Raw genomic sequence first — 18,810 nt, 5'->3', positions numbered from 1 at the left:
GTACAACTAGAGCCTTGTTAGTCAGAGAACGGACATTCCAGATGGCATAGGAGAAGGGAAGAGAAAAGTAAGGAAAGGAATGTGGATTACATTAGATAGGTTAACACTCTTAGCAGGGAGGCAGAGGCAGGGAGGCCCGATGTGTATATGAGCAGGTTCAAGATTATAAGAGATATCCCACACATCAGCAAACATAGAAGGAGACACAGAGATAGGTGTAGAGAGAGACAGAGATAGCTCTATGTAGAGAGAGAGGGACGTAGAGAGAATGAGACAGATAGGCGCAGAGAGAGGGGGCGCAGAGAGAGGAGGCGCCAAAAGAGGGGGCGCAGAGAGAGGGGGCACAGAGAATAGGATATTAAAGAGTGCTTTTCATTGAGCAGTGCAGAAATAGCTGCAATAGAGGTCTGTACAAATGGTGCAGTGTGTAGACACATGCAAAGGTAGGGGAAGGAAAGAGGAGAACATGTGGATAAAAGCAGGAGTGTGGAAGTTAGAGAAATTAGAAAAGTTTAACAGAGGAGTGAGGAAACAGCAAGCAGAAAGAACAAGAGAGAGGTTACATTGGGATGACGTTCTGTGGTAAAGAGAAAATGCTAGGAGAGAGCTTTCAAATATTAGAGGACATGAATTGAGGGAGCAAATGTATAAATCAAAACCTGAGGGGGAGGTATAGCACGAAAGCTTGCACAGCAGATTATAGTCTTAATGTTGCGTGTACCTGTCAGGGTATTCAAGAAGTTAAATTCTCACAAGTGCAGAGTTCATGATGAAATGCTGAATCTAGTCCCCCTCCAATTTAATTTTAATATAACTTTTCCATTCTTCATTACTGCAAAAAGCAAACAAAACAAAACCACATTGCATTACTATTTTCAAAATGGATTGAATGGCATATTCAACAGTGACTGTGTGATGCCAATATTCCCCACTCACTCGTAGTGAAGCACATATTGTACTAGTGTTGAAAGTAGGCCGGTAGAGTCAGGTACGCAGTACTGATAAAACAATAAGTGCCCGTCGTAAGTACCAGCTCCGCAACAGTGCGGGCATCACATTAGTGACGTGGATGAACATATATGGATAAGCCCATATTAAGGCATCACGTGACCAGAGCCGTCACTGACTGGGTATACGTAAAGACGCAGGGAGATGCAAGGAAAGGGAGGGAGAGAGACAGGGAGAAGATGTGAAACGGAGGAAGGCACGGATGGAGGGAGTTCTTCCGAGCTTCTGCGGGCCTCTCTCTTTCACTGGTGCATGCCGGGAGCTGGTCCCAACATCCACAAAGTGTGTGTGTATTATTGGTTGTATTTTATGGGGGTAGGAGGGTAGTGTGTATATTGTGTGTGTGGGAGTATTATATTGTGTGTAGAGGTGCAGAGGAGAGTACTAGATTGTGTATCTTGTGTAAGGGTGTTGTGTATATTGTGTTTGGAGCTATAATATTATTGGGGAGATTAGTATTGAGGAGGTATTATAGTGTGTATTGTGGGGAGTATTAGTGTGTGTATTGTTTGTGGGTGACAGATGCTGGGGGTATGCAGCAGTCCCTGCACTGAGGTCCGAGGCGGCTCTGCATCGCTCGCACGCACTGTGGACGACCAAGCATGTGCCCATGATAATCATGGCCTTAGAGGGATGAGTGTGTCAGAGCCTAGAAGGGGTATATATATATAATGGAGGAGGGAGGAGGAAGGAGGAGGAGGGAGGAGGAGATGATAGCATTGTAAAAGTTAACAAGATAGTTAGTTTAAGCAGAAAGTGAGGAGAGGTTAGAGATAAGGGTAGATGTCAGAGGAGAGAGTTCAATTAAGCTGAGGTATCGAGTAGGACAGGGGTGAGGGGAATGAGAGGTGGTGGATGAGAGCAGAAGAGGTCATGTACAAATAGACCTTGTTAGTCAGAGAGCAGTCATTCCAGAGGGCACGTGAGAAGTGAAGAGTAAAGTGAGACATGGAATGTGGATTACATTAGATGGGTTAATACGCTTAGCAGGGAGGTGGAGAGAGAGAGGCAAGAGGCAGAGAGTGGTGCAGGGGTTGAGGAAGAGATGTTGCATGTACCTTATCAGAACATTAAAGAACATCAATTCACACTGGTGCAGAGTTGATGATGAATCCAGTTCACCTCCAATTCAATTTTAACAGAAATGTTTCATTCTTCATTACTGAAAAAAAAGAAAAGTAAAAAACATTTCATTACTATTTTCAAAATGGATTGAATTCCCCCAACAATGACTATGTGTTACCAATATATCCCTCTCAGTCCCACTGCAGCATATACTGTACCAGTGTGAAAGTAGGAAGGTACACAGTACCGGTAAAACAATACGTGCCGGTACTATGCACCATATGAATTATAAGGGGATGTAAATCTCCCAGTCTCTCTCCATATCCGCAACAGAGCGGGCTCCGGTCAGTGGCATGGATGCCCATATATGGGTATGCTCATATTTGGGCATCCCATGTCACTGACCGGAGCCGGCTCTGAGTATAGGGATATATGCGGAGACGCAGAGGTGCAAGGAAATGGGAGGAGGCACGGTGAGAAACAGGGAGAGACCACAGGAAGATAGAGGGCAACAACTTCCACAAGGTACTTGTATGGGTATAATTGTTTGTATTTTGTGCAGAGGGGGTAATTTCACATAAAATACAATTCTCCACCCTCTACGAAACAATTCCACTTTGTTCAGTAAGCCAGAAAGTCTTGGTCCCATGTGGACTGAATTTAATGCAAATAAGGTCCTTAATACACAAGTAAAGAATAAAGTTACTTATTCTCTACTGTAAGAAGTGCCACATTGCCCACTATTTGGGTCCTGTGCCCAGATTGTGACCATGCATGGCAGAGGTGAGATTCCCCCAACTCCAATTTGCTACACTCTCCAAGAGAGATAATTGTGATCAGAGGTGGAACTAGGGGAGGGTGTGAGCAGGGTCACTGCCCAGGGAGTAACCTGACTGGGGGCACGGAAATCTCATTTAGTGCATATGTTGCGGCACTGCATTGATTGACCGGTCAATCTGCACTGCTGCCTGTCACAGTGACATCCTGATCGGGCACTGTGATCAGCTATAGCACTGACCCAGGTGAGATAGTTCAGCACTTTACAAGGAGGGAACAGATGTTGTGGGTGACAGATGCTGGAGGTAGGCCAAGACTGTTGGCCAGAGTAACGTGGAGACTTACTGCACTCTGCATGCCCATCCTCTCCCTGACATCAGGGGAAGGAAGTGGCCCTGGGGTGTGTGTAGGTATGCCAGATGTCAGTATATGCATAAGTAAGTATGCCTGTGTAGTGGGAGGTGTAGGGGCGTTAAGCTGGAGGACTTAAAACAGGCACAAAAGCACATAGATACCTCTGATTATACCGCACCAAATGCTGATAATATCATGCTGTAGCTGCACTTTACAGAAGATGATGCAGATGTCATCATTGGTTGGTGGGTTCATTAAATCAATCCATCATATCATAACCACACTGTGCATATGATGTACTGAATCAGTAACACCAGGAAGACATCTCCATGTTAGGAGTAGAGTTGAAGTTAACAGAATATGTCCAGCACTGTGGTGTGTAGCCCATAAATAATAATTGTGCACATTACCAGAACAACATACTGTCAACTGCAAGATCATTTTGCTGCTTGTAGCGTATGCTCATCCTGTACAGTGTTGTAGTAGATCCGTCTCTTCAGTGTTCACTGCAACAAAAGTAAGACATTGCATTAATATTACAGACGTTTGGGGGCTGAAATCTCACTTCGCTGCGGACAATTTCCCTTTGCATAAGATTCTTGTGATTATGTCAATGATGATCAATAACTGCATCATAACACAGCCGCTCTATACAGAAGATGTACTTGCTCTCAATGGTCATGGAGGTAATACGTCACACAATGTACAGATATAGCAAGGATTATTTCTCCCACTGGTGCATTATGGCATTATGATGGGAAATGTTGTGAGATTCTGCATTATCAGCATCACTGAATCTTTTGGAAATTAAGTGATATTCTATGTTTTAATGCAATATTATGGATGATCAGCCGGTAAAATAATAATAGCTTGCTGTATCTGTAGCCATGCTCTACCCATGATGTGCTGAACCAATGACTGCAGAGAGATTCAGAGTGGTAAACATGACTGGAACGCATCTCTGAATAATGGGCAGCAAAGCAGTGCAGAATAGGAGGTGAAAGTATTTAAAATGGAAGATCCTTAGCAGCTGTGTGGGGAGTAGACAGTACAGACTGACCAAGTAAATGGTAAAAGGAGTAACTTCAACATTACTTGGCTTTGTTCTCCACATTGAAGCTTTCCTCCTCTTTAAATCACTAATACTGATGCCATGTGTAACCTGTACTGAGAGTTATATAATCTACTGGCCTAGATGAAACCATATGATGCAAACAGGATCCATCCCACCCCAGATTCATAGAATTGAACCACCTCAACCTTTCATAACAATCACATAGAACTGCAGCTGTGCGCTACTGCACATGTTCTTGTTATGAATGGTAGTAGATGTGGTCCTTGGGTCTTTACTTCATACTGTAGCCACCCTCTACTCATGATGTATTGAATCAACGAAAACTTGCATGGTTCAGATCACAGGAAGGGGTAGAGTAGAGATGAAAATATTCAATGTGAAACCCGTAGCAGCCGGATTGTGTGGAGTCAATAAAACGACAAATACTAAATGGTAAATGAGAAATATACACATTGCTTATCTGTCTCTGTGTAGTAATTTTCCTTCTCTTCAACTGTCCTTCAAATTTTCTCTTTTGCAAGAAAAGGAACACATGGCTTCAATATTCACTTCTGTTCTGCAGTCATCCCTCCTGAAATAAAAGTTAAGCATTGCATTGTTATTATGATAATACATACAATAAACCTTGCTCCAAACCATTTGATGCAAAGCAAATCCACCTCCCACCCACAGCTGTGCTCCTTCTAGAGCATGCATGTCAAACTCCAGTCCTCGAGGGTCCCAAACAGGCCAGGTTTTCAGTAGGGATATCCTGAAAACCTGGCCTGTTTGCTGCCCTCGAGGACTGGAGTTTGACATCCTTGTTCTTGAGCTTCTACCACGCAAGTCATCCATGTGAGTGACACTGTACTGCAGTCCTGGTCTGCACACAATCTACTGAATCAATGACATCACACTGTAAAGGCAATCTACAAGATGTATTAGTTGTCCACACTTCCGAAATGTTACTTTTATGTCCAAATCACTTATTCCCATGACCTGATATTTGTATTTGTTATTTATAGGATTGTCACAAAGAGTTGATGAGGTCACCAAATGATAGTATGTAGAGAGAAAGAGAGATCTCAGAACAGAGCCCTGATGTATACCCACAGACAGATCAATAGAAGACGAAGACATGTTAGCAACAGAGATGGAGAATGTGTGACAGGAAAGTTATGATGAAAACCAGGATAGAACTGTGTTACGGATACCAAGAGAGAGTTTAGAATATGAAGGAGGAGAGTGATTGAGAGCATCAAACGCAGCAGATAGATCAAGTAGGATTAGTAGGGAAAAGTGACCTTGGGAATTTGCTTTAAGCACAGTCTGTAGAACGAGCTGTACGAAAGGCAGGTTGTAAAGGATCCAGGAGGGCATGTGATTTAAGAATGTTGACATTCTAGCAATTAGGAGACAAACAGCAGGAGGGATACAGGGCGGTAGTTAGTAAGGCACATAGGGTGTAGGTTGTTTCTGAGAAAAGGGTGACCACTACAGGCTTAAAGTAAGAGGGTAAAGAGCCAGAGAATAGGGAGGAATTGAAGATGTGGGTGAGAGTGGGGACTAAGAGATGCAGTAAGGTGTGAGGGGATACGATCTAGAGGGCATGTGGTAGAGGGAGAAGAGAAGATGATTAGCTTCCAGCTCTGTAAGAGAAGAAAAGGAGTCAAATGCAGAAGGAGAATTAGGTAGAAGGAGAGAAGGGGGAAGGGACAGAAGGAATCTCCTTGTGGGTGGCATCCACCTTGCCTCTGAAGTAGTCAAATGCTTGAGGAGAAGTGAAGGAAGGATGGCAAGTGTGAGGAGAAGGTTAGTGGAGGGAGTCAAATACAGGGGAAAAAAGACAGCGTAAATTAAATTTGAGTGTTGATGAATGTGAAAAAAAAGTAGTGTGGTTTGGCCCCAGAGAGCAGCTTTATACAGGACTGGAGACATTTTTACTGTAGAAAAATCAAATATCAATTGTGTGATTTCCTTCATAGGCATTAAGAACAGCGAGTGGAAGTGTGATGAACATGTTTGGGAATTTAGCCAAGGGTGTGGGCTAGAGGGACAAGTGTGTCAGAGCCTAGAGGGGGCATATAGATAGGAGGATAGCATTGTAAGAGTTAATAAGATTGTTAGTTTAAGCGGAAAGAGAGAGAGAGCAGAGAGGTTAGAGTAGATGTCAGAGGAGAGTTTAATTAAGCAGAGGCAAATCAGTGGGACAGGTAAGATGGGGTGAGGGGAATGACTGATTGTGAATGATGAGAGCAGAAGAGGTCATGTACAACTAGAGCCTTGTTAGTCAGAGAACGGACATTCCAGATGGCATAGGAGAAGGGAAGAGAAAAGTAAGGAAAGGAATGTGGATTACATTAGATAGGTTAACACTCTTAGCAGGGAGGCAGAGGCAGGGAGGCCCGATGTGTATATGAGCAGGTTCAAGATTATAAGAGATATCCCACACATCAGCAAACATAGAAGGAGACACAGAGATAGGTGTAGAGAGAGACAGAGATAGCTCTATGTAGAGAGAGAGGGACGTAGAGAGAATGAGACAGATAGGCGCAGAGAGAGGGGGCGCAGAGAGAGGAGGCGCCAAAAGAGGGGGCGCAGAGAGAGGGGGCACAGAGAATAGGATATTAAAGAGTGCTTTTCATTGAGCAGTGCAGAAATAGCTGCAATAGAGGTCTGTACAAATGGTGCAGTGTGTAGACACATGCAAAGGTAGGGGAAGGAAAGAGGAGAACATGTGGATAAAAGCAGGAGTGTGGAAGTTAGAGAAATTAGAAAAGTTTAACAGAGGAGTGAGGAAACAGCAAGCAGAAAGAACAAGAGAGAGGTTACATTGGGATGACGTTCTGTGGTAAAGAGAAAATGCTAGGAGAGAGCTTTCAAATATTAGAGGACATGAATTGAGGGAGCAAATGTATAAATCAAAACCTGAGGGGGAGGTATAGCACGAAAGCTTGCACAGCAGATTATAGTCTTAATGTTGCGTGTACCTGTCAGGGTATTCAAGAAGTTAAATTCTCACAAGTGCAGAGTTCATGATGAAATGCTGAATCTAGTCCCCCTCCAATTTAATTTTAATATAACTTTTCCATTCTTCATTACTGTAAAAAGCAAACAAAACAAAACCACATTGCATTACTATTTTCAAAATGGATTGAATGGCATATTCAACAGTGACTGTGTGATGCCAATATTCCCCACTCACTCGTAGTGAAGCACATATTGTACTAGTGTTGAAAGTAGGCCGGTAGAGTCAGGTACGCAGTACTGATAAAACAATAAGTGCCCGTCGTAAGTACCAGCTCCGCAACAGTGCGGGCATCACATTAGTGACGTGGATGAACATATATGGATAAGCCCATATTAAGGCATCACGTGACCAGAGCCGTCACTGACTGGGTATACGTAAAGACGCAGGGAGATGCAAGGAAAGGGAGGGAGAGAGACAGGGAGAAGATGTGAAACGGAGGAAGGCACGGATGGAGGGAGTTCTTCCGAGCTTCTGCGGGCCTCTCTCTTTCACTGGTGCATGCCGGGAGCTGGTCCCAACATCCACAAAGTGTGTGTGTATTATTGGTTGTATTTTATGGGGGTAGGAGGGTAGTGTGTATATTGTGTGTGTGGGAGTATTATATTGTGTGTAGAGGTGCAGAGGAGAGTACTAGATTGTGTATCTTGTGTAAGGGTGTTGTGTATATTGTGTTTGGAGCTATAATATTATTGGGGAGATTAGTATTGAGGAGGTATTATAGTGTGTATTGTGGGGAGTATTAGTGTGTGTATTGTTTGTGGGTGACAGATGCTGGGGGTATGCAGCAGTCCCTGCACTGAGGTCCGAGGCGGCTCTGCATCGCTCGCACGCACTGTGGACGACCAAGCATGTGCCCATGATAATCATGGCCTTAGAGGGATGAGTGTGTCAGAGCCTAGAAGGGGTATATATATAATGGAGGAGGGAGGAGGAAGGAGGAGGAGGGAGGAGGAGATGATAGCATTGTAAAAGTTAACAAGATAGTTAGTTTAAGCAGAACGTGAGGAGAGGTTAGAGATAAGGGTAGATGTCAGAGGAGAGAGTTCAATTAAGCTGAGGTATCGAGTAGGACAGGGGTGAGGGGAATGAGAGGTGGTGGATGAGAGCAGAAGAGGTCATGTACAAATAGACCTTGTTAGTCAGAGAGCAGTCATTCCAGAGGGCACGTGAGAAGTGAAGAGTAAAGTGAGACATGGAATGTGGATTACATTAGATGGGTTAATACGCTTAGCAGGGAGGTGGAGAGAGAGAGGCAAGAGGCAGAGAGTGGTGCAGGGGTTGAGGAAGAGATGTTGCATGTACCTTATCAGAACATTAAAGAACATCAATTCACACTGGTGCAGAGTTGATGATGAATCCAGTTCACCTCCAATTCAATTTTAACAGAAATGTTTCATTCTTCATTACTGAAAAAAAAGAAAAGTAAAAAACATTTCATTACTATTTTCAAAATGGATTGAATTCCCCCAACAATGACTATGTGTTACCAATATATCCCTCTCAGTCCCACTGCAGCATATACTGTACCAGTGTGAAAGTAGGAAGGTACACAGTACCGGTAAAACAATACGTGCCGGTACTATGCACCATATGAATTATAAGGGGATGTAAATCTCCCAGTCTCTCTCCATATCCGCAACAGAGCGGGCTCCGGTCAGTGGCATGGATGCCCATATATGGGTATGCTCATATTTGGGCATCCCATGTCACTGACCGGAGCCGGCTCTGAGTATAGGGATATATGCGGAGACGCAGAGGTGCAAGGAAATGGGAGGAGGCACGGTGAGAAACAGGGAGAGACCACAGGAAGATAGAGGGCAACAACTTCCACAAGGTACTTGTATGGGTATAATTGTTTGTATTTTGTGCAGAGGGGGTAATTTCACATAAAATACAATTCTCCACCCTCTACGAAACAATTCCACTTTGTTCAGTAAGCCAGAAAGTCTTGGTCCCATGTGGACTGAATTTAATGCAAATAAGGTCCTTAATACACAAGTAAAGAATAAAGTTACTTATTCTCTACTGTAAGAAGTGCCACATTGCCCACTATTTGGGTCCTGTGCCCAGATTGTGACCATGCATGGCAGAGGTGAGATTCCCCCAACTCCAATTTGCTACACTCTCCAAGAGAGATAATTGTGATCAGAGGTGGAACTAGGGGAGGGTGTGAGCAGGGTCACTGCCCAGGGAGTAACCTGACTGGGGGCACGGAAATCTCATTTAGTGCATATGTTGCGGCACTGCATTGATTGACCGGTCAATCTGCACTGCTGCCTGTCACAGTGACATCCTGATCGGGCACTGTGATCAGCTATAGCACTGACCCAGGTGAGATAGTTCAGCACTTTACAAGGAGGGAACAGATGTTGTGGGTGACAGATGCTGGAGGTAGGCCAAGACTGTTGGCCAGAGTAACGTGGAGACTTACTGCACTCTGCATGCCCATCCTCTCCCTGACATCAGGGGAAGGAAGTGGCCCTGGGGTGTGTGTAGGTATGCCAGATGTCAGTGTATGCATAAGTAAGTATGCCTGTGTAGTGGGAGGTGTAGGGGCGTTAAGCTGGAGGACTTAAAACAGGCACAAAAGCACATAGATACCTCTGATTATACCGCACCAAATGCTGATAATATCATGCTGTAGCTGCACTTTACAGAAGATGATGCAGATGTCATCATTGGTTGGTGGGTTCATTAAATCAATCCATCATATCATAACCACACTGTGCATATGATGTACTGAATCAGTAACACCAGGAAGACATCTCCATGTTAGGAGTAGAGTTGAAGTTAACAGAATATGTCCAGCACTGTGGTGTGTAGCCCATAAATAATAATTGTGCACATTACCAGAACAACATACTGTCAACTGCAAGATCATTTTGCTGCTTGTAGCGTATGCTCATCCTGTACAGTGTTGTAGTAGATCCGTCTCTTCAGTGTTCACTGCAACAAAAGTAAGACATTGCATTAATATTACAGACGTTTGGGGGCTGAAATCTCACTTCGCTGCGGACAATTTCCCTTTGCATAAGATTCTTGTGATTATGTCAATGATGATCAATAACTGCATCATAACACAGCCGCTCTATACAGAAGATGTACTTGCTCTCAATGGTCATGGAGGTAATACGTCACACAATGTACAGATATAGCAAGGATTATTTCTCCCACTGGTGCATTATGGCATTATGATGGGAAATGTTGTGAGATTCTGCATTATCAGCATCACTGAATCTTTTGGAAATTAAGTGATATTCTATGTTTTAATGCAATATTATGGATGATCAGCCGGTAAAATAATAATAGCTTGCTGTATCTGTAGCCATGCTCTACCCATGATGTGCTGAACCAATGACTGCAGAGAGATTCAGAGTGCTAAACATGACTGGAACGCATCTCTGAATAATGGGCAGCAAAGCAGTGCAGAATAGGAGGTGAAAGTATTTAAAATGGAAGATCCTTAGCAGCTGTGTGGGGAGTAGACAGTACAGACTGACCAAGTAAATGGTAAAAGGAGTAACTTCAACATTACTTGGCTTTGTTCTCCACATTGAAGCTTTCCTCCTCTTTAAATCACTAATACTGATGCCATGTGTAACCTGTACTGAAAGTTATATAATCTACTGGCCTAGATGAAACCATATGATGCAAACAGGATCCATCCCACCCCAGATTCATAGAATTGAACCACCTCAACCTTTCATAACAATCACATAGAACTGCAGCTGTGCGCTACTGCACATGTTCTTGTTATGAATGGTAGTAGATGTGGTCCTTGGGTCTTTACTTCATACTGTAGCCACCCTCTACTCATGATGTATTGAATCAACGAAAACTTGCATGGTTCAGATCACAGGAAGGGGTAGAGTAGAGATGAAAATATTCAATGTGAAACCCGTAGCAGCCGGATTGTGTGGAGTCAATAAAACGACAAATACTAAATGGTAAATGAGAAATATACACATTGCTTATCTGTCTCTGTGTAGTAATTTTCCTTCTCTTCAACTGTCCTTCAAATTTTCTCTTTTGCAAGAAAAGGAACACATGGCTTCAATATTCACTTCTGTTCTGCAGTCATCCCTCCTGAAATAAAAGTTAAGCATTGCATTGTTATTATGATAATACATACAATAAACCTTGCTCCAAACCATTTGATGCAAAGCAAATCCACCTCCCACCCACAGCTGTGCTCCTTCTAGAGCATGCATGTCAAACTCCAGTCCTCGAGGGTCCCAAACAGGCCAGGTTTTCAGTAGGGATATCCTGAAAACCTGGCCTGTTTGCTGCCCTCGAGGACTGGAGTTTGACATCCTTGTTCTTGAGCTTCTACCACGCAAGTCATCCATGTGAGTGACACTGTACTGCAGTCCTGGTCTGCACACAATCTACTGAATCAATGACATCACACTGTAAAGGCAATCTACAAGATGTATTAGTTGTCCACACTTCCGAAATGTTACTTTTATGTCCAAATCACTTATTCCCATGACCTGATATTTGTATTTGTTATTTATAGGATTGTCACAAAGAGTTGATGAGGTCACCAAATGATAGTATGTAGAGAGAAAGAGAGATCTCAGAACAGAGCCCTGATGTATACCCACAGACAGATCAATAGAAGACGAAGACATGTTAGCAACAGAGATGGAGAATGTGTGACAGGAAAGTTATGATGAAAACCAGGATAGAACTGTGTTACGGATACCAAGAGAGAGTTTAGAATATGAAGGAGGAGAGTGATTGAGAGCATCAAACGCAGCAGATAGATCAAGTAGGATTAGTAGGGAAAAGTGACCTTGGGAATTTGCTTTAAGCACAGTCTGTAGAACGAGCTGTACGAAAGGCAGGTTGTAAAGGATCCAGGAGGGCATGTGATTTAAGAATGTTGACATTCTAGCAATTAGGAGACAAACAGCAGGAGGGATACAGGGCGGTAGTTAGTAAGGCACATAGGGTGTAGGTTGTTTCTGAGAAAAGGGTGACCACTACAGGCTTAAAGTAAGAGGGTAAAGAGCCAGAGAATAGGGAGGAATTGAAGATGTGGGTGAGAGTGGGGACTAAGAGATGCAGTAAGGTGTGAGGGGATACGATCTAGAGGGCATGTGGTAGAGGGAGAAGAGAAGATGATTAGCTTCCAGCTCTGTAAGAGAAGAAAAGGAGTCAAATGCAGAAGGAGAATTAGGTAGAAGGAGAGAAGGGGGAAGGGACAGAAGGAATCTCCTTGTGGGTGGCATCCACCTTGCCTCTGAAGTAGTCAAATGCTTGAGGAGAAGTGAAGGAAGGATGGCAAGTGTGAGGAGAAGGTTAGTGGAGGGAGTCAAATACAGGGGAAAAAAGACAGCGTAAATTAAATTTGAGTGTTGATGAATGTGAAAAAAAAGTAGTGTGGTTTGGCCCCAGAGAGCAGCTTTATACAGGACTGGAGACATTTTTACTGTAGAAAAATCAAATATCAATTGTGTGATTTCCTTCATAGGCATTAAGAACAGCGAGTGGAAGTGTGATGAACATGTTTGGGAATTTAGCCAAGGGTGTGGGCTAGAGGGACAAGTGTGTCAGAGCCTAGAGGGGGCATATAGATAGGAGGATAGCATTGTAAGAGTTAATAAGATTGTTAGTTTAAGCGGAAAGAGAGAGAGAGCAGAGAGGTTAGAGTAGATGTCAGAGGAGAGTTTAATTAAGCAGAGGCAAATCAGTGGGACAGGTAAGATGGGGTGAGGGGAATGACTGATTGTGAATGATGAGAGCAGAAGAGGTCATGTACAACTAGAGCCTTGTTAGTCAGAGAACGGACATTCCAGATGGCATAGGAGAAGGGAAGAGAAAAGTAAGGAAAGGAATGTGGATTACATTAGATAGGTTAACACTCTAAGCAGGGAGGCAGAGGCAGGGAGGCCCGATGTGTATATGAGCAGGTTCAAGATTATAAGAGATATCCCACACATCAGCAAACATAGAAGGAGACACAGAGATAGGTGTAGAGAGAGACAGAGATAGCTCTATGTAGAGAGAGAGGGACGTAGAGAGAATGAGACAGATAGGCGCAGAGAGAGGGGGCGCAGAGAGAGGAGGCGCCAAAAGAGGGGGCGCAGAGAGAGGGGGCACAGAGAATAGGATATTAAAGAGTGCTTTTCATTGAGCAGTGCAGAAATAGCTGCAATAGAGGTCTGTACAAATGGTGCAGTGTGTAGACACATGCAAAGGTAGGGGAAGGAAAGAGGAGAACATGTGGATAAAAGCAGGAGTGTGGAAGTTAGAGAAATTAGAAAAGTTTAACAGAGGAGTGAGGAAACAGCAAGCAGAAAGAACAAGAGAGAGGTTACATTGGGATGACGTTCTGTGGTAAAGAGAAAATGCTAGGAGAGAGCTTTCAAATATTAGAGGACATGAATTGAGGCAGCAAATGTATAAATCAAAACCTGAGGGGGAGGTATAGCACGAAAGCTTGCACAGCAGATTATAGTCTTAATGTTGCGTGTACCTGTCAGGGTATTCAAGAAGTTAAATTCTCACAAGTGCAGAGTTCATGATGAAATGCTGAATCTAGTCCCCCTCCAATTTAATTTTAATATAACTTTTCCATTCTTCATTACTGCAAAAAGCAAACAAAACAAAACCACATTGCATTACTATTTTCAAAATGGATTGAATGGCATATTCAACAGTGACTGTGTGATGCCAATATTCCCCACTCACTCGTAGTGAAGCACATATTGTACTAGTGTTGAAAGTAGGCCGGTAGAGTCAGGTACGCAGTACTGATAAAACAATAAGTGCCCGTCGTAAGTACCAGCTCCGCAACAGTGCGGGCATCACATTAGTGACGTGGATGAACATATATGGATAAGCCCATATTAAGGCATCACGTGACCAGAGCCGTCACTGACTGGGTATACGTAAAGACGCAGGGAGATGCAAGGAAAGGGAGGGAGAGAGACAGGGAGAAGATGTGAAACGGAGGAAGGCACGGATGGAGGGAGTTCTTCCGAGCTTCTGCGGGCCTCTCTCTTTCACTGGTGCATGCCGGGAGCTGGTCCCAACATCCACAAAGTGTGTGTGTATTATTGGTTGTATTTTATGGGGGTAGGAGGGTAGTGTGTATATTGTGTGTGTGGGAGTATTATATTGTGTGTAGAGGTGCAGAGGAGAGTACTAGATTGTGTATCTTGTGTAAGGGTGTTGTGTATATTGTGTTTGGAGCTATAATATTATTGGGGAGATTAGTATTGAGGAGGTATTATAGTGTGTATTGTGGGGAGTATTAGTGTGTGTATTGTTTGTGGGTGACAGATGCTGGGGGTATGCAGCAGTCCCTGCACTGAGGTCCGAGGCGGCTCTGCATCGCTCGCACGCACTGTGGACGACCAAGCATGTGCCCATGATAATCATGGCCTTAGAGGGATGAGTGTGTCAGAGCCTAGAAGGGGTATATATATATAATGGAGGAGGGAGGAGGAAGGAGGAGGAGGGAGGAGGAGATGATAGCATTGTAAAAGTTAACAAGATAGTTAGTTTAAGCAGAAAGTGAGGAGAGGTTAGAGATAAGGGTAGATGTCAGAGGAGAGAGTTCAATTAAGCTGAGGTATCGAGTAGGACAGGGGTGAGGGGAATGAGAGGTGGTGGATGAGAGCAGAAGAGGTCATGTACAAATAGACCTTGTTAGTCAGAGAGCAGTCATTCCAGAGGGCACGTGAGAAGTGAAGAGTAAAGTGAGACATGGAATGTGGATTACATTAGATGGGTTAATACGCTTAGCAGGGAGGTGGAGAGAGAGAGGCAAGAGGCAGAGAGTGGTGCAGGGGTTGAGGAAGAGATGTTGCATGTACCTTATCAGAACATTAAAGAACATCAATTCACACTGGTGCAGAGTTGATGATGAATCCAGTTCACCTCCAATTCAATTTTAACAGAAATGTTTCATTCTTCATTACTGAAAAAAAAGAAAAGTAAAAAACATTTCATTACTATTTTCAAAATGGATTGAATTCCCCCAACAATGACTATGTGTTACCAATATATCCCTCTCAGTCCCACTGCAGCATATACTGTACCAGTGTGAAAGTAGGAAGGTACACAGTACCGGTAAAACAATACGTGCCGGTACTATGCACCATATGAATTATAAGGGGATGTAAATCTCCCAGTCTCTCTCCATATCCGCAACAGAGCGGGCTCCGGTCAGTGGCATGGATGCCCATATATGGGTATGCTCATATTTGGGCATCCCATGTCACTGACCGGAGCCGGCTCTGAGTATAGGGATATATGCGGAGACGCAGAGGTGCAAGGAAATGGGAGGAGGCACGGTGAGAAACAGGGAGAGACCACAGGAAGATAGAGGGCAACAACTTCCACAAGGTACTTGTATGGGTATAATTGTTTGTATTTTGTGCAGAGGGGGTAATTTCACATAAAATACAATTCTCCACCCTCTACGAAACAATTCCACTTTGTTCAGTAAGCCAGAAAGTCTTGGTCCCATGTGGACTGAATTTAATGCAAATAAGGTCCTTAATACACAAGTAAAGAATAAAGTTACTTATTCTCTACTGTAAGAAGTGCCACATTGCCCACTATTTGGGTCCTGTGCCCAGATTGTGACCATGCATGGCAGAGGTGAGATTCCCCCAACTCCAATTTGCTACACTCTCCAAGAGAGATAATTGTGATCAGAGGTGGAACTAGGGGAGGGTGTGAGCAGGGTCACTGCCCAGGGAGTAACCTGACTGGGGGCACGGAAATCTCATTTAGTGCATATGTTGCGGCACTGCATTGATTGACCGGTCAATCTGCACTGCTGCCTGTCACAGTGACATCCTGATCGGGCACTGTGATCAGCTATAGCACTGACCCAGGTGAGATAGTTCAGCACTTTACAAGGAGGGAACAGATGTTGTGGGTGACAGATGCTGGAGGTAGGCCAAGACTGTTGGCCAGAGTAACGTGGAGACTTACTGCACTCTGCATGCCCATCCTCTCCCTGACATCAGGGGAAGGAAGTGGCCCTGGGGTGTGTGTAGGTATGCCAGATGTCAGTATATGCATAAGTAAGTATGCCTGTGTAGTGGGAGGTGTAGGGGCGTTAAGCTGGAGGACTTAAAACAGGCACAAAAGCACATAGATACCTCTGATTATACCGCACCAAATGCTGATAATATCATGCTGTAGCTGCACTTTACAGAAGATGATGCAGATGTCATCATTGGTTGGTGGGTTCATTAAATCAATCCATCATATCATAACCACACTGTGCATATGATGTACTGAATCAGTAACACCAGGAAGACATCTCCATGTTAGGAGTAGAGTTGAAGTTAACAGAATATGTCCAGCACTGTGGTGTGTAGCCCATAAATAATAATTGTGCACATTACCAGAACAACATACTGTCAACTGCAAGATCATTTTGCTGCTTGTAGCGTATGCTCATCCTGTACAGTGTTGTAGTAGATCCGTCTCTTCAGTGTTCACTGCAACAAAAGTAAGACATTGCATTAATATTACAGACGTTTGGGGGCTGAAATCTCACTTCGCTGCGGACAATTTCCCTTTGCATAAGATTCTTGTGATTATGTCAATGATGATCAATAACTGCATCATAACACAGCCGCTCTATACAGAAGATGTACTTGCTCTCAATGGTCATGGAGGTAATACGTCACACAATGTACAGATATAGCAAGGATTATTTCTCCCACTGGTGCATTATGGCATTATGATGGGAAATGTTGTGAGATTCTGCATTATCAGCATCACTGAATCTTTTGGAAATTAAGTGATATTCTATGTTTTAATGCAATATTATGGATGATCAGCCGGTAAAATAATAATAGCTTGCTGTATCTGTAGCCATGCTCTACCCATGATGTGCTGAACCAATGACTGCAGAGAGATTCAGAGTGGTAAACATGACTGGAACGCATCTCTGAATAATGGGCAGCAAAGCAGTGCAGAATAGGAGGTGAAAGTATTTAAAATGGAAGATCCTTAGCAGCTGTGTGGGGAGTAGACAGTACAGACTGACCAAGTAAATGGTAAAAGGAGTAACTTCAACATTACTTGGCTTTGTTCTCCACATTGAAGCTTTCCTCCTCTTTAAATCACTAATACTGATGCCATGTGTAACCTGTACTGAGAGTTATATAATCTACTGGCCTAGATGAAACCATATGATGCAAACAGGATCCATCCCACCCCAGATTCATAGAATTGAACCACCTCAACCTTTCATAACAATCACATAGAACTGCAGCTGTGCGCTACTGCACATGTTCTTGTTATGAATGGTAGTAGATGTGGTCCTTGGGTCTTTACTTCATACTGTAGCCACCCTCTACTCATGATGTATTGAATCAACGAAAACTTGCATGGTTCAGATCACAGGAAGGGGTAGAGTAGAGATGAAAATATTCAATGTGAAACCCGTAGCAGCCGGATTGTGTGGAGTCAATAAAACGACAAATACTAAATGGTAAATGAGAAATATACACATTGCTTATCTGTCTCTGTGTAGTAATTTTCCTTCTCTTCAACTGTCCTTCAAATTTTCTCTTTTGCAAGAAAAGGAACACATGGCTTCAATATTCACTTCTGTTCTGCAGTCATCCCTCCTGAAATAAAAGTTAAGCATTGCATTGTTATTATGATAATACATACAATAAACCTTGCTCCAAACCATTTGATGCAAAGCAAATCCACCTCCCACCCACAGCTGTGCTCCTTCTAGAGCATGCATGTCAAACTCCAGTCCTCGAGGGTCCCAAACAGGCCAGGTTTTCAGTAGGGATATCCTGAAAACCTGGCCTGTTTGCTGCCCTCGAGGACTGGAGTTTGACATCCTTGTTCTTGAGCTTCTACCACGCAAGTCATCCATGTGAGTGACACTGTACTGCAGTCCTGGTCTGCACACAATCTACTGAATCAATGACATCACACTGTAAAGGCAATCTACAAGATGTATTAGTTGTCCACACTTCCGAAATGTTACTTTTATGTCCAAATCACTTATTCCCATGACCTGATATTTGTATTTGTTATTTATAGGATTGTCACAAAGAGTTGATGAGGTCACCAAATGATAGTATGTAGAGAGAAAGAGAGATCTCAGAACAGAGCCCTGATGTATACCCACAGACAGATCAATAGAAGACGAAGACATGTTAGCAACAGAGATGGAGAATGTGTGACAGGAAAGTTATGATGAAAACCAGGATAGAACTGTGTTACGGATACCAAGAGAGAGTTTAGAATATGAAGGAGGAGAGTGATTGAGAGCATCAAACGCAGCAGATAGATCAAGTAGGATTAGTAGGGAAAAGTGACCTTGGGAATTTGCTTTAAGCACAGTCTGTAGAACGAGCTGTACGAAAGGCAGGTTGTAAAGGATCCAGGAGGGCATGTGATTTAAGAATGTTGACATTCTAGCAATTAGGAGACAAACAGCAGGAGGGATACAGGGCGGTAGTTAGTAAGGCACATAGGGTGTAGGTTGTTTCTGAGAAAAGGGTGACCACTACAG

At 43.5% G+C, this 18,810-nt stretch overlaps 1 long non-coding RNA gene across 1 annotated transcript in view; it reads right to left on the bottom strand.

Moving 5' to 3' along the window:
• Positions 1-4,244: 4,244 nt before the first annotated feature.
• The window catches only part of LOC142485745 (uncharacterized), a 29,189-nt gene continuing 14,623 nt past the window's right edge, over positions 4,245-18,810 (bottom strand). The window contains exons 4-6 of the long non-coding RNA XR_012798693.1: positions 13,774-13,884; positions 7,249-7,359; positions 4,245-4,850 (exon numbers count right to left, since the gene is read on the bottom strand). This is a non-coding gene — a long non-coding RNA (uncharacterized LOC142485745). The remainder of the gene's footprint in view (positions 4,851-7,248; positions 7,360-13,773; positions 13,885-18,810) is intronic.

Source organism: Ascaphus truei, unplaced genomic scaffold (assembly GCF_040206685.1).
Source record: "Ascaphus truei isolate aAscTru1 unplaced genomic scaffold, aAscTru1.hap1 HAP1_SCAFFOLD_629, whole genome shotgun sequence".
Lineage (NCBI taxonomy): Eukaryota > Metazoa > Chordata > Amphibia > Anura > Ascaphidae > Ascaphus > Ascaphus truei.
The sequence above is the reverse complement of the archived record's forward strand: the minus strand, read 5'-3'. Positions and strand labels throughout refer to the sequence as shown.